General features: G+C 40.4%; 1 long non-coding RNA gene across 3 annotated transcripts in view; it reads left to right on the top strand.

Annotated features, from left to right (window-relative positions):
• The window catches only part of LOC119866600, a 69,384-nt gene that overhangs the window by 17,473 nt on the left and 37,390 nt on the right, over positions 1-14,521 (top strand). The window contains exon 4 of one of the 3 annotated variants that reach the window (XR_005380690.1): positions 7,003-7,178. The exons of the other annotated variants lie outside the window; for them this stretch is intronic. This is a non-coding gene — a long non-coding RNA (uncharacterized LOC119866600). The remainder of the gene's footprint in view (positions 1-7,002; positions 7,179-14,521) is intronic. 3 annotated transcript variants of the gene reach the window in all.

Genomic DNA, 14,521 nt, shown 5'->3' with positions numbered 1-14,521 from the left:
GGGCACACGAGGTAACAAAAGTCCCCAGGTCTGCAGTGGTGTGGCCTGGCCTGGAGGCAGCTCTGGGGCCTGTGCAGGGTGGGGGCCTGCTGCCAGGCCCTTGGTGCGGGAATAAACCTTCCTATGTGTACAGGAAGAAATGGAAAATGAGAAACCTTTGAGAGAAGGGCTTGGCCTGTCTCTAGCCTGGTCCTGACCTTGTGCATGGGAGAAAATGTGCTGCTGGGGTGTTACATTTGGAATGAAAACAGAGTTTACTCCAAGGACACACTCTGACTCTTGTTTTCATGAGGGAAAAGGAGGGTGGGCAGGGGAGGGGAGCTGACAGGAAATCCCAGAGTTTAGCAGTGCAGCCACCTGGAGGAAGTTTCCTCTGTTCTGCTGCCCCCCTGAAGCCACCCTACGTGAAAAATAAATGACTTATGTTTTTTTATCTGTTGATACCCCTTTTTCACCCCAGGTGATGGTCAGGTCAGGGGATTGAGTCAGGAGAGCAGGTTTGGTGCCCTCTGGTGCCATTTTGTACGTTGGCCACCTGGGCTGGTTCGCTCTTCCCTGACATTCTTGCCTCACGACACTGTTGGGAAGTCTCCTGAGAGGCTGGGTCACTGAATTCAGACCTAATGTTTCCACAGAAAACGGGCTTCAAAACCATGAATTCTGTGCAGGGAGTAAGAGTGTTATCATTTGGGGATTCTTTTGAACTCAAAGTTATTTTGAAAACATGTGGTGTGCGTCATGTAGCCTGAGACAAAGCTAGAGATTGAAGCTGTTGAACTTCCAAGGCTGACGAGGGGAAGCCAGGATGAGTCCACACAGATACGGATTCCTCAGTGCCACCATGAGTCCACACGGATATGGACTGGCTGGCTCCTCCATGCTGGGTCACTTGCCCTTTTTTCTAGAGTGTCTCTTTGAATGTGTTGTGGCTAATACCGACTTTCAGGCCTTTGGAGCAAATAGCCCGAGCAGGGTGATGATACCATAATACACATTTGTGGCCTTTCCCCTCACTCTATTTTATTTTTGCCATTCAACAACGTGGAGTGGGCCAAGGGCTGTTGTGTCATTTTGAAAACAATGTGAGCATATTAACGATAATAAATAATAAATAGAATCTGCTCTCAACCAGAAATCAGTGGGCTTTGTTTCAGAGCACTGCTGGTTTCCATGGCCGGGTTATCAGCACGGCATATTTATAATGGAATTTCCAGCAGTTTCTTCAGCAGCCGTAGTTGTAAGGGCATGCCCTCACAAAACACACAGAATTGAAACATGATAGTTGAGTGTCTCTGGGGTCCCTGATATCATGATTTTTTTTTTTTTTTTTTGTCTTTCTTCATCGAGACAGGTGAACTCTTCATCTAGAAGTTATCATGTTTAGTCTTTACCTGAACAGACTCACCCAGGAGCCGGTCTGTCCTTCAAAGGGCACGCTTCCTTTCTGTGTGGAAAAATAGAAGCAGCAGCCAGAAACTTCAATCAGTGCTTTCAGATTCCAAAACTATGACACTGTCACACTGGTGTCATTAAAGCTAACTAACCATATTAAACGAATATTAAAATATGGGCTCCTTTGCATAACATAATGAGCAAAACCGCTTTTAAGTTTCTCCCTGTGCTTTGAGGTGAGGTGGCATTTACATTCCCAAACTTTGAAGTTGGAACAAAATGTACAGGTAGAGGGTACTAGATCAAATAATAATCAACTTCAAAAAGCATTTTGGCTGTTGGATGTCCCAGGGCTAATTTCCTCTAGACATTTTAAATGTAAATGTCTAAACTCATTTAAAAATTGTAAATTGGTCTAGGTTCAATCAAAAAGCATCCTGACGCAGAACAGGGAGACCAGGCTAATTGTCATTTGTTTGTCAAATGAATTCCATTTGGGAAGCAATGAAACCTCCAAGCTAATTCTTTTAAGGTGAGCTGGTAGTTGTATTATCAGTTAAATGCAGTAAAATGCATAATCATATGATGATAATGAAAACTGAACCTGTGTTAGCGCTGGGGCTTTGCCTGCCAGGGGGCATGGAGTGATGGAACCTAAGTACTGTAATGTTGCCTTGGCCACAATGGCACCAAGTCTGGTCTTTAGCCTTACAGACACTTTCTTTGCATTTTAAAAAACTTTATCAAAGCACCGTGGCAATATAGAAAATGTCAAAGTGAAATGCACTGTAGGCAAATTGAGATTTCATTAAGTTTAAATTTATTGCTTTTGACTGATGTATTACCATGCTTGTTAAGAACCAGTAATTTGGAATATCTGTCTGCCTGGTAAAATAGCTTTGTCTCCTTGCACATTACTTTGTATAGACTTTGAAAGACCACAATAATTCAGAGCAAGTGTGGGCTGTTTTTCAGTAGTGTTTTGAAGATGGTAAGGCATTTGTCTTGTTCTCTGAGAAACTTCCACCTGCTTCCTGAATGTCTTGTCAAGGTACTGCAGGTTAACTGTAGAACTCAGATTTATGGGGTTTCTTTGTGAGTTTTGCCAAATGGTATAATGTGTGCAAAAGAAGAGAACTGAAAACGTCTCTTCTGTTGGGACTGCTTCTTTCCCATACTCCTGAAGAGTGTGGAGGTGGGCGATGGAAGGCCAACAGTGGAGGGGTGTGCACCATGTTGGTCAACGGAGAAACAGCGCTGTTGGGCATTAGGGAAGGAAGACAGTATGTCTTGTAAGTAAGAAAGGGGAGATCTTGAGATCACAGGACTGATGGGTGGCAGGAGTAGCCATTCAGGTCTCAGCCTCAATGTCAACACCAGGCAGAGGCCTCCCCTCACTGCTTGAGCCTTCCCCCGCCTTGTCCTTCCTCCCTACCACTGCTGTTGGTCTGTGACTCATGGGTGAGCAAACTACTTTTTCAGCTTCATGGTGATATAATTAATAGACAAAAAACTTCAAACGTGTCATGTATACATTTTGATGAGTTGAAACACATGCATATCTCTGTGAGACCACCACCATCATCAAGGTACTGAACGTGTTTCACCTCTGGAATTCCCTTGTGTTCTTTTGTGTGTGTGTATTTTGTGAGGACGCCTAACGTGAGACCCATCCTATTTTAAAGTGAACAATATCACGTTGTTAAGTGTGTGTATATATATATACACACACTGCATTGTACACACACTGCATTGTACAGCAGATCTCTAGAACTTATTCATTTTGCATGGATAAAACTTTATACCCATTGAGCAACAACTACCTATTTCCCCCTCTCCCAGCCAAGGCAACCACCTTCTATGCTCTGCTTCTGTGGGTCTGACTGTTTTAGATGCCTCATGTATATGAAATCGTGTAGCTTTTGTCCAGTGTCTGCCTTATTTCATTTAGCATAACGTTTTCAAAGTTCAGCTATGTTGTAGCAAATGGTAGAAATTTTTTTTTTTTTTTTTTTTAGAATTTGTTTTTTATTTAAGGTTGAACCTTTTATGTAAAGAGACGTGAAGGAGGCCAAGAGGCCAAACTGATGATGTTATATAGGTACGGGAATGACAGGAAGGAGAACAAATTTGCATAGTTTTTTATTGATGAAATTCAAAATAGAATAAAACAATGGAGTATAATATTTTGTAATGTAGGCCTACTAATGAGAAGAATATAATTCTTTTTGGGGAGCATAGCACTTCACTTGGTTGGAGTTCAGGACAAAAAACACTCTTCATTTATGGTGCTGAAAAAAACAGGCAGGGGGCTGGATTTGGTCATAGACCAGTCTGTGGGCTTCTGTTCCAGCACATCATTCCACCTAATTTTCTCCACTGGCCACATTACTCTCTAGAATCACCTTCTGATTGCTTGCTGCTTGATTATCAGTCTACCTACATGAGAAAAGCAGGTCCATGAGAATAGAGGCCTTATTTGTTGGGGTTGCCTCTGCATCCCCGCTCTTGGAATAGCAGAAATACACCTAGTGGTGGTAGGAACTCATTTGATGTTTGGTGACTAGTGAGTGAATCTAGATCTTACCACCAAACTGAAGAGACAAGATCTGTAACCTATCAAAGGGGTGGAAATGCTCATGGTTCCTTCAGCATGTCTGATTTACATTACAGCAATGGTATTTGCTGGTTACTACTGGTTATTTCTGATTTATGTCATTATTTCGGTTCATAGACTCCTTTCTGATTTTACTACTGTAAGGAAAATGATAGTTAACGAGAACATAGAATATTTTAATACCTTTACTACTCTGTAGTAGTTGGCTGTTTACAAATACCCCTTCAGTCATGGTCATAAATGTGCTGAACTCTGTGTCCAGCTACCTTTGCCACTCCCACCTGTAAGTCCCGGCTTCTCCACGGTAAGAAGCAGCCCCTGTGTAGTCACCCATGTGGGTGCAGGTGCAATGCCCCTTGTAAAACCCTTCCTGAGGACTCTGGCCTCCAAATCCCTTACCCTCTATCACACACTGAGTTCATGCTCGTCTATTTCACAGTAGTTTTCTTGTTCTTTTGTGGGTGTCAATGTCTGTCATCTGCTCAAACCAATTGTGAGTAAGCCCTCTGAGGGTAGCGGTCCCTCTCACACTTCTCTGACAAACGATACAATACCATCAGGTGGTGTATAATTCTTCATATTTTTTGAATTATACTTGGTAAAAAAAGATGAAACAATCATAAAAAATGCCCATAACAAGAATTTTGCTTTACCATATATACTCACACGTGTTAAAAAAATAAAGAGCAATCATTGCCAGCTCTATTTCTTGTGCCACCTAATGACAATGAAAATTCATAATCAGAATTAATACCTTGAGTCACTTCAATTGCACAACCCATAAATAATTTTTTCATTATTCTCCATATAAAAAGTGTTTTATGAAGATGTTTCATATCTGAGTGCTTAGTAAGACTCTCTTGTTGACTTCCAGTTAATGAAGGACTTTTAGGAACTGGTATAGTCATTCTCTGAACATGCAGGGAAGTGAAGTTTGCCTAGACTGTGCATGGTAGAAATGTGAGCCCTCTAGAAAGTTGCTGTCAAAAAGAATACTAAAGATTATCTATCTATCCATCCATTATCTAAGTGACTAGCTTCAAAAGTTCTACTATGAATAAATATGTTTGTATCTAACATACAGACATAAGCCTACTCCATAAGACTTGGGATGAAGAAATCTCTCTGCATTGCTTGCCTAATCACAAGAATTCATAGGAAGAGAGGAAGAGCCAGACTCCCAGAAGAGTCTCCAGTCATTTCCACACCAATTAATAGCAGAAGGAAGAGCAGGAAGAGATGTTCCATTGTTATTCAAATTTAGGATTGCCTCTTAAGGCTGGGGTTCTCAACTGGTGGGAGGAGAGGCCAAGTCTGCCCCTTTGAGAGCATTTGGCAATTTCTGGAGACATTTTTGATTTGTTTAACTTAGGAAGGAAGTTGTTACTGGCATCTTGTGGGTAGAAACCAGGGAGGTGCTAAACACCCATTAGTACACAGGATAGTCCCTGCCAACAAAGAATTATCTGGCCCCAAATGTTAACAGAACCTCTGTAGAGAAAGACTTTTTAAAGGCAAGCCTTATTCTTGGTCAGCCTCCATGTTGCAGACAGACAGTTGGGGCTTGTTTCCTTGACATTTGGATCATACCAAACAATCCCAACTATGAAGAGATCAGTAGAATCTGAGCTTCAGCATAAAGAGGTACATCAAAGAGTGTCAGTCTTTGAAGCACATTAAGTCCATGAATCTGGAGGAAGAGTTACCAAATCACCACTTCCTACATGATCAGCACAACCATTCATTGCTTGAGCAACTCACAGATGTCAGTTGAACTGTACTTCTCGAACTCCTCCAGTGCTTTGCGAAATATCACTACATTATCAGTTTATGAAGCCCTATAGCTTACTTACTAGAACTTTTTCCTGTGCTCTAGATTCTTTTTTGTGTGTATGGTGAAAAGAGCACCATAAGAAGTCTAATTTATAATAGGAATTATGTATACCTATTTAAGATCCAAGTCATATTCTAGAATCACAACTCACTCAATATACTTCCCACCACCTTCTTTGCCTACAATGACAAGTTGATGTCAGTGATGATTCTGAAGCAGTGTATGGACCTAACTCAACTGTAAAAGACTATTTGGAGATAACGTATTACTTCTTAAGGCAAGGGAGTTAAAGGGAATTTCAGCCAGGTTAGAAGCAAGAAAGAGTTTCAAAAAACTTCTGCTAATCAGAAAATTAAGTCAGCCTTCATATTTTAATTAATCAATACTTTACAGAATGTTATAATATTTTATACTGAGGAGTTGAATCTTTATGGCAAGCTCCATGGCTTTCTCTGAGAGAGCTATAGGGCTCTGAGTTATCTTCAATGTCCCATAGTTGGTAGAATTTTACTGAATTGAATCTTTTGAAACAAGTAGATAATACTATATTCCAACTGTGCTACGTGCATTAAGTAAGGGCTTTCCATTTATAACCCTCACAACAATTGATTGGGGTTTATATTAGATTTTAAAATTTAGTAATCCATTTTTGACACATAGGATGACTCCTAATTTGGAATAGTTTAATATTCTTAAACCATTCTAGGTAAGCGGGAGATTGCTATTTACTTTTTTTGTGTTTTACTCTGGATCTAGCCAAACTTTTAATAACAAAGTACCTCCTTTGGATGGCCATTATAGAAAGGAAAAACTTGCTGAATCTTGGAGAATTCTTATTCTGTTTTCAAGAGGGTATAGGACTAAAAGTGTCTCATAAAAAAATCATAGCCCCTGTTTTTGAGAGAGAGCCCTTTTTTATTCCTTTCTTTCCTCCTATGATGTCTCTTGGGAACTATCCCAGGTTGAGAGGTTGGTGAAAGAAAACCAACGTTCTACGAGGGAGGCTATTGTCATTCCCTCTGCAGGGACATTGAAGACTTGCCTTGAATGTATTTGTCAAAGCTTGTACTTATTAACTTAATTCTGTTGGACTTGTAAAGATCCAACATGCAAATTCATGTGTGTCAATAGACTCCTTCATGGAAATGTGTATTTCTAGGCAAGAACCAGTCAAGATGGCCATGGAAAGAAGTAGTAGCCCTGGTCCAAGTTCCTCACCACTCGCCATCCTACCTGCTGGATCCCACGGAGATCATCTTATTGCAGGCTTTAAAAAATACAATTCCAAAAGGAAGATTATTTAAGCCCGAATTGGAACATACAAAGCTGTGCAGAGTAAGAATGTATTTACCAGAGTTGCTCTTCATGTTGCCATAGGAGGGAGGTGGGAAAAGTGCATCATCTTAAATACGTTTTACCTTTTCAACGTTATCTCCTAACGTGTTACTGAATAATGAACGGTTTGTGGAACATGTTTATTTCAGCTCTGGAAATAAGGTCTGCAACTCAGAAGGAGAAAAAAGATAGAGGTTTCCAACCACTAGCAGTGATAAGTGGCCCTGCGCGAATAAATTTGACAGAAGGGAGGTTCCACAAATCCTCTCTATTAGCATCATGACACTTGCAAGAAGAAACTTGTGCTTGAGAGAAAGTTGGAAGTTGTGTGACACAGAAGAGGGAAATCTCTAACGGACTGCCCCCACCCCTGACAGACAGACAGACAGCCAGAGTCCTCCAGCCCCATCCACAGACGCACACCCACCCCATACACACACCAGGTCAAGCCTTCAGGTCGTTCACAGTCTAGGAGCAACAGAGGCACAGCCCCCATTTGGCTCAGGGTCTGTAATACCTATTACATGCCAAAGTGAGTCAGCTGGGAAAGTGTAGTCGGTGGGATAGGATCCCATGGATCCGTAAGAAATAGCACCTATCGGACAAAGATATTGGAATCATTTGCATAGCTGCCTCGAGAGTGTGAAATCACTTCTGGTGGAGGCAGACATTTGGAAACAGATAAAGCCTATGAAGAATGCCTCTTTTTGACTTCAGAGATTAATGTAGATGCGAACACATTAGTTCTGTTTTAGGGAGACTCTTCTCTGTTACAGATAACCGGGACTGGGAAGGTTGGGTTACCCAGTAATGGGTCACTTATCAGGTACATTAGTTTAAAACCTGCAATTTTGAACTTAGCATTATTGAGCTTTCCAAAGATTAAATTACCGAACTTTTGTTGGTGAGTGTCTCTGTGAAATTTCCTGAAAAGGATAGTCCTCCTTCTTTGTGTGAAAGTGAAGCCAAATCACATACTTTATTGATATTTATAGACATACAAATGATAGTGCTAATGTACTTTAATGTCTGTCTACTTGACTGGAAAGGCTGTGGGCTGTGCTTTTGGGCTTTTGTTTTTCTTAAGATAATGTGAAATACTGTAGTCTCTTTGTGAGCTTAATCGGAGTAGGTAGCTTTTTTTTTTTCTTCCTTCTCTTGTTTTCCCCAAAGCCTTAATTCAGAAGGCTTACACGGAAAGTCTTTTTCAAAAAAAGTTCTGTTTGCCCGATATGGGTACAGTCTGTACAGTGTTCTAGCACCAAAAATATATCCCCATGTCTGTTTGTCTCCTTGATAGCTTACATGGAAAATGTAGGAACATTGATGCTTTAACAAAGGCAAGTCGATTTTAACACTCTGTACTAGAAAATGCCTCCACTAAGAGGTGAGTCTTAATCTCCAAGCCATGAAGATTTAATGTTCCCAGAGAATTTTACAGACATTTTGCCTGTCAATGCCTGGTGGGGTTTAGGGTTCTTGAGTCACCACGGGTTTAACAAGCATCCAGGCATGAACCAACTTTGTAATTTTGAGCAAGAGTAATAGATGTTGATCCGTGGTGACTGAGCAGAATTAAGAGATAATTTACCTGCTTGCTCTTGAGGGAGTTTGCACACACCTTCTCTTCATCATAGATGATTTATAAGCCAACCTCTGGCAAAGATAGGAATGGACCAGAATATCCTAGCCAAAATGGATGATGGAATCTTGAATTTCTCTTAGAAATAAAAATGAATATGTAAGGCTCATGGTAAGTAATCTGCGCATATTTTTAAGATGCTGGAGAAAGAGGGAGTTTGTTGAAACCAAAACGAAAATACAAATCCAGTGCACATCAAAGGTCCTGTCTATTTCAGTCATACTTGACAAAGCTCAGGTTTCTGACAGCCATTGTTAAAATGGATTTTTGTCTCTGGTGTGTCTATGATAGTCATGGTTAAAATGTATTTTTGACCTGGACAGCCTCTAAGTCTTGGTAATATATTGACTTAAAAAATGAACTTACTGAAAAAATTGTAAGAAATATAAGCAGCAGGCAAAGACGAGTAAGTTGTCTTAGACCTAAGTTTTTATATTGCAAAAATGGCAAGGGTCAAGCCATTCCATGTCACTGTCGTAATCCCTTACTATTTGGCAACCTATGTAAATGGTATTTGCCACTTGAGTGACACAAAGAAATACGTCATAGTAAGGCAGAGAGCTGTAACCTGTTCCTATATCATTCTTAATAGACCTGATAGAGACTGAAGAAAGAGAAATTAAGGAGTCAATCCCATTTACAATTGCACCCAAAAGCATAAGATACCTAGGAATAAACCTCACCAAAGATGTAAAGGATCTATACCCTCAAAACTATAGAACACTTCTGAAAGAAATTGAGGAAGACACAAAGAGATGGAAAAATATTCCATGCTCATGGATTGGCAGAATTAATATTGTGAAAATGTCAATGTTACCCAGGGCAATATACACGTTTAATGCAATCCCTATCAAAATACCATGGACTTTCTTCAGAGAGTTAGAACAAATTATTTTAAGATCTGTGTGGAATCAGAAAAGACCCCGAATAGCCAGGGGAATTTTAAAAAAGAAAACCATATCTGGGGGCATCACAATGCCAGATTTCAGGTTGTACTACAAAGCTGTGGTCATCAAGACAGTGTGGTACTGGCACAAAAACAGACACATAGATCAGTGGAACAGAAGAGAGAATCCAGAAGTGGACCCTGAACTTTTTGGGCAACTAATATTCGATAAAGGAGGAAAGACTATGCATTGGAAGAAAGACAGTCTCTTCAATAAATGGTGCTGGGAAAATTGGACATCCACATGCAGAAGAATGAAACTAGACCACTCTCTTTCACCATACACAAAGATAAACTCAAAATGGATGAAAGATCTAAATGTGAGACAAGATTCCATCAAAATCCTAGAGAAGAACACAGGCAACACCCTTTTTGAACTCGGCCATAGTAACTTCTTGCAAGATACATCCACGAAGGCAAAAGAAACAAAAGCAAAAATGAACTATTGGGACTTCATCAAGATAAGAAGCTTTTGCACAGCAAAGGATACAGTCAACAAAACTCAAAGACAACCTACAGAATGGGAGAAGATATTTGCAAATGACATATCAGATAAAGGGCTAGTTTCCAAGATCTATAAAGAACTTATTAAACTCAACACCAAAGAAACAAACAATCCAATCATGAAATGGGCAAAAGACATGAACAGAAATCTCACAGAGGAAGACATAGACATGGCCAACATGCACATGAGAAAATGCTCTGCATCACTTGCCATCAGGGAAATACAAATCAAAACCACAATGAGATACCACCTCACACCAGTGAGAATGGGGAAAATTAACAAGGCAGGAAACAACAAATGTTGGAGAGGATGCGGAGAAAAGGGAACCCTCTTACACTGTTGGTGGGAATGTGAACTGGTGCAGCCACTCTGGAAAACTGTGTGGAGGTTCCTCAAACAGTTAAAAATATACCTGCCCTACGACCCAGCAATTGCACTGTTGGGGATTTACCCCAAAGATACAAATGCAATGAAACGCCGGGACACCTGCACCCCGATGTTTCTAGCAGCAATGGCCACGATAGCCAAACTGTGGAAGGAGCCTCGGTGTCCAACGAAAGATGAATGGATAAAGAAGATGTGGTTTATGTATACAATGGAATATTACTCAGCTATTAGAAATGACAAATACCCACCATTTGCTTCAACGTGGATGGAACTGGAGGGTATTATGCTGAGTGAAGTAAGTCAGTCGGAGAAGGACAAACATTATATGTTCTCATTCATTTGGGGAATATAAATAATAGTGAAAGGGAAAATAAGGGAAGGGAGAAGAAATGTGTGGGAAATATCAGAAAGGGAGACAGAACGTAAAGACTGCTAACTCTGGGAAACGAACTAGGGGTGGTAGAAGGGGAGGAGGGCGGGGGGGTGGGAGTGAATGGGTGACGGGCACTGGGTGTTATTCTGTATGTTAGTAAATTGAACACCAATAAAAAAAAAAGGATAAAAATAAATAAATAAAAAAAAAATAAACCAGAAGATATATTTAGCAGTGAATTGCCTTAAATAGTGAGTCTAAAAGTAATAGACAGTTGCCAACTTATGATGGTTCGAGTTAACGATTTTTCAACTTTACAATGGTACAAAAATGATACGCATTCAGTAGAAACCATACTTCAGATTTCGAATTTTGATTTTTTTCTGGGATCCAGCAATATGCTGAACAATACTCTCTTGTGTAGCTGGTTAGTGGCAGCAACCACAGCTCCCAGTCAGTCATGCGATCTCCAGGGTAAACGACCGGCCCTTTAGAACCATCCTGCACCCATACAGCCATTCTCTATTTCACTTTCAGTAGAGTAGTTAATAAATTATGTGAGGTGTTCAACACTTGATTATAAGATGGACTTTGTGTTAGGTGATTTTGCCCAACTATAGGCTAATGTAAGTGTTCTGAGCACGTTTAAGGTAGGCTAGGCTAAACTATGAGGTTAGGCATATTAAATGCATTTTTGACTTATGATATTTTTAACTGACCATGGGCTTATTGGGATGTAACCCCCCTGTAAGTTGAGGAAGGTCTGTACTCTTAGTATGGCACTGTCATTAGAATAGTCTGAAGCAGATCTCTTTGCTAAGTCCTAAATTTGGACATGACAGGAATCTTTCCAGGAGACTGTCTTCCTGGCCTGAATTAGAATTCAGAGTGGGCTGAGATATCTTCCTCATATCTCTCCAGACACCCCCACCTTGTGTTTCTTGCTGGTATACATCAGGGTGTTTATTACACACATTCACTCTCATATATGGGAACGCAATGCAAATCCAATGATCTTCAATCTTACACACGATTCTTTGGTCTGGCCAGATTCTCCGAAGGGGCTTGGCTTCAAATGGAGCTTGAAGTAAATAGTTTATTTTTATTTTTCTATTTAAGTATCAGGAGACCATCTCCTGAGGCTTTTTTTCCCCCTAGCCATTTTAACCATATATGAATTCAGATAGCAGAGAGAATTGAGTATTTCTCTTTAAACAAGATATACTGTTTTCAACTGCAGAATAAAGGCAGGAGTTTAGATTTTTCCTGGACGCCAAATGCTGGAGCCCAAAGGGGCCCGCAGAGGATAAAGGAGTGCGGGGTTAACTAATGGAACATAGAGTCCTACAGTTCCTTCTCAGAGAGGTGACCCTAGGGAGGTGAAGAAAGGAAAAGCCAAGAGTAAGAGGTCAACCCTGATAAGTACAAAGAAGTTGCTTCCAGTGCTTTCTTGCATTGTGCCTGTTACACTTATTGGTGTGAATAATGTTGTTTTGTTTTCAGAAAGACAGTCATGAGAAAAAAAAAAAAAAGGCGAGTGATAAGCCGAGCTCAGGAAATTTGAGAATGACACGTTTGTGATAATATATGTTAATTTGGTTGGATAGATGTGAATATTTTCTTAAAGAACAAAGAGAAAGATGGACGATGGCTTAGATTCATTCGTTTAGATTTTTAGGTAGGTATTACCTGTGTTCGAAATGCACAAATCTCTTGGAAATGGTTTTCTTTTCTTTCTTTCTTTCTTTTCTTTCTTTTTTTTTTTTTTTTAAGAAAATGCATTTTGTTGTGGTGGCTTATTTATTTAAAATTACCATAGTTTTCTTGCTTTGGAGATAAAAACTCTCGTGGAGCCAGACTTCAAATAGATGATGTTCTGAGCACATCAAAACAAAGAAAGTGTTTCTGAAACCAAATAAAAGCATTTTTTGAATGACTCCCTTACCCATTCAAACCTCCTTTCAGCTTAGTGGCACTGGCTCAGATAAAGTCCTAAACACCTCACAGCCTATTCAAAGGTATCAGATTCAACTGAAGGTGAAGAAAATGGGCTATCTGCAATATTCATGAGTTGGGAACTTCTCAAGTTTGACAATTGTCTGAATGACTTTACAACTGCTTGGGGTATGTATTACATAACAGATATTCACAGGCACCCAGTGCTCCTATCAAGCCAAACCTTGTAAGTGAGTCCAAAGGGAGCACCCCCCTCTCCCCGCCCACCTCCATTCTTTCCTAATTCAGGTCCCAAGAAAAATCCTGCCCAGCCTTTGAAGTGTGCTATCCTACTCCTTTGGCTTACCAGACTGAACTAAAGGCCTCAGTAACACTTCTTCAAGTGAACTAACTGTACTAAAATGTTTTGTTTTCATGGCATTTGGGGTAGTTTTGTCTCTCTTTGGAGCAAAGCACAGTTTAGTATGCTGCAACTAAACTGAAATAAGGAGACGGATTCATTTTTTGGGACAAGCTAAGACCTAAGCAGAAAGTACTAAGTCCTTTGAGTAACCCTGGAAGGAAGGAAAGATGAGAGGAAGAAAAGAAGAATTCTGGCTATGGTCTGTCTACCAGGAGTGGATTTCTGCTACTGGATAAGGAATTATAAGATGAATGATACCTACTTTTAACATTTCCTCCTCACAGCACCCGGTACCAGCCTGATGCCCAATCTATAAGCAAGGTCAAACACAATTGCCTAGAATCTCATGTGCAGAGCATGGAGTAGTGGAAAGAGCCCCTCAGAGGTTAGTCCGAGCATTGTCACTAACTGTGACCTTGGACAAGCAACTGAATTTTTCTGACCAAGTTTTCCATCAAAATAATGAGGATACTGAATCTCATTTCTTTTTTCTTTTTTCTTTTTTTTTTTTAAGATTTTACTTATTTATTCAGGAGAGACACTTAGAGAAAGAGAGAGAGGCAGAGACATAGGCAGAGGGAGAAGCAGGCTCCATGCAGGGAGCCCGACGCAGGACTCAATCCCGGGTCTCCAGGATCACACCCTGAGTCGAAGGCAGACGCTTAACTTCTGAACCACCCAGGCGTCCCTGAATCTCATCTCTAAAAACACACCATTTTATTATCTCCACTGTTCTCTTTCTACCCAAAACAACATTCTAGGTCGATGGCAAGCCAAGTATGAGGTCTAAGATTGACCCTAAACCTGGTGGAAACAGTGGAGAATGAAGAACTTGGGAAAACCAAGGAAGCTGACTGAGCATCTGTAGTGGGTTGAACTGTGTCCCCCCAAAAGATATGTCCACATCCAAACTCCGGAACCTATGACTGTGACTTTGTTGAGAAAAAAAATCTTTGCAGATATAATTAAGCTAAGGATCTTGAGATGAGATCATTCTGGATTACCTAAGTAGGCCCCAAATCCAATGGCAAATGTCTTTATAAGAGACAGAAAAGGAGAAGACACAAACAGAGCCACCAGAAGCTGAAAGACAGAGGGAAGAATTCTTCCCTAGAATTAGGACAAGCTGGG

The sequence above is a fragment of the Canis lupus genome, chromosome 28 (assembly GCF_011100685.1).
Source record: "Canis lupus familiaris isolate Mischka breed German Shepherd chromosome 28, alternate assembly UU_Cfam_GSD_1.0, whole genome shotgun sequence".
Lineage (NCBI taxonomy): Eukaryota > Metazoa > Chordata > Mammalia > Carnivora > Canidae > Canis > Canis lupus.
This window is presented reverse-complemented; position numbering and strand designations above follow the sequence as displayed.